Consider the following 1,449-nt stretch of genomic DNA (forward strand, 5'->3'; position numbering starts at 1 on the left):
GCGTATAAAATATCCGCTCATCACTAACATGTCCTCTACTAGTCCATAAGCTTGTTTTCTTGAGTTGTCTGCCATCTCTAATGAGATTCTGGCAGCTTGCACCTCAAAGATCCCAAGTTTCTCCATTACAGAGAGTGGCATTAAGTTTATTCCTGACCCCAGGTCACACAGAGCCTTCTCAAAGGTCATGGTGCCTATGTTACAGGGAATTAGGAATTTATCAGGATCCTGTTTCTTTTGAGGTAATTTATGCCTATCCAATGCATTCAGTTCATTGATGAGCAAGGGGGGTTCATCCTCCCAAGTCTCATTACCAAATAATTTGGCATTCAGCTTCATAATTACTCCTAAATATTGAGCAACTTGCTCTTCAGCAATGTCTTCATCTTCTTCAGAAGATGAATAGTCATCAGAGCTCATGAATGGTAAAAGGAGGTTCAATGGAATCTCTATGGTCTCTAGATGAGCCTCGGATTCCTTTGGTTCCTCAAAGGGAAACTCCTTATTGGTCACTGAACGTCCCAGGAGGTCTTCCTCACTAGGATTCACGTCCTCCTCCTCTTCTTTGGGTTCGGCCATACCAAGTAAGGTAATGGCCTTGCACTCTCTTTTTGGATTCTCTTCTGTATTTCTTGGGAGAGTACTAGGAGGGATTTCAGTGACTCTTTTACTCAGCTGGCCCACTTGTGCCTCCAAATTTTTAATGGAGGACCTTGTTTCATTCATGAAACTTAAAGTGGCCTTAGATAGATTAGAGACTATATTTGCTAAGCTAGATGGATTCTGCTCAAAATTCTCTATCTGTTGCTGAGTGGATGATGGAAAAGGCTTGCTATTGCTAAACCTGTTTCTTCCACCATTATTAAAGCCTTGTTGAGGCTTTTGTTGATCCTTCCATGAGAAATTTGGATGATTTCTCCATGAGGGATTATAGGTATTTTCATAGGGTTCCCCCATGTAATTCACCTCTGCTATTGCAGGGTTCTCAGGATCATAAGCTTCTTCTTCAGAAGATGCCTCTTGAGTACTGTTGGATGCAGCTTGCAATCCATTCAGACTCTGAGAAATCATATTGACTTGCTGAGTCAATATTTTATTCTGAGCCAATATGGCATTCAGAGTATCAATTTCAAGAACTCCCTTCCTCTGAGGCGTCCCATTACTCACAGGATTCCTTTCAGAAGTGTACATGAACTGGTTATTTGCAACCATGTCAATGAGTTCCTGAGCTTCTGCAGGCGTTTTCTTTAGGTGAATGGATCCACCTGCAGAATGGTCCAATGACATCTTTGATAATTCAGACAGACCATCATAGAATATATCTAGGATGGTCCATTCTAAAAGCATGTCAGAAGGACACTTTTTGGTCAGTTGCTTATATCTCTCCCAAGCTTCATAGAGGGATTCACCTTCTTTCTGTTTGAAGGTTTGAACATCCACTCTAAGCTT

General features: G+C 41.4%; 1 non-coding gene across 1 annotated transcript; it reads left to right on the plus strand.

Moving 5' to 3' along the window:
* The first annotated feature begins 1,341 nt into the window (after positions 1-1,341).
* On the plus strand, positions 1,342-1,449 carry LOC112767543 (small nucleolar RNA R71). The gene has a single exon (XR_003184985.1). It is a non-coding gene; the product is annotated as a small nucleolar RNA R71 (small nucleolar RNA).

The sequence above is a fragment of the Arachis hypogaea genome, chromosome 17 (genome assembly GCF_003086295.3).
Source record: "Arachis hypogaea cultivar Tifrunner chromosome 17, arahy.Tifrunner.gnm2.J5K5, whole genome shotgun sequence".
In the NCBI taxonomy this organism is placed as follows: domain Eukaryota; kingdom Viridiplantae; phylum Streptophyta; class Magnoliopsida; order Fabales; family Fabaceae; genus Arachis; species Arachis hypogaea.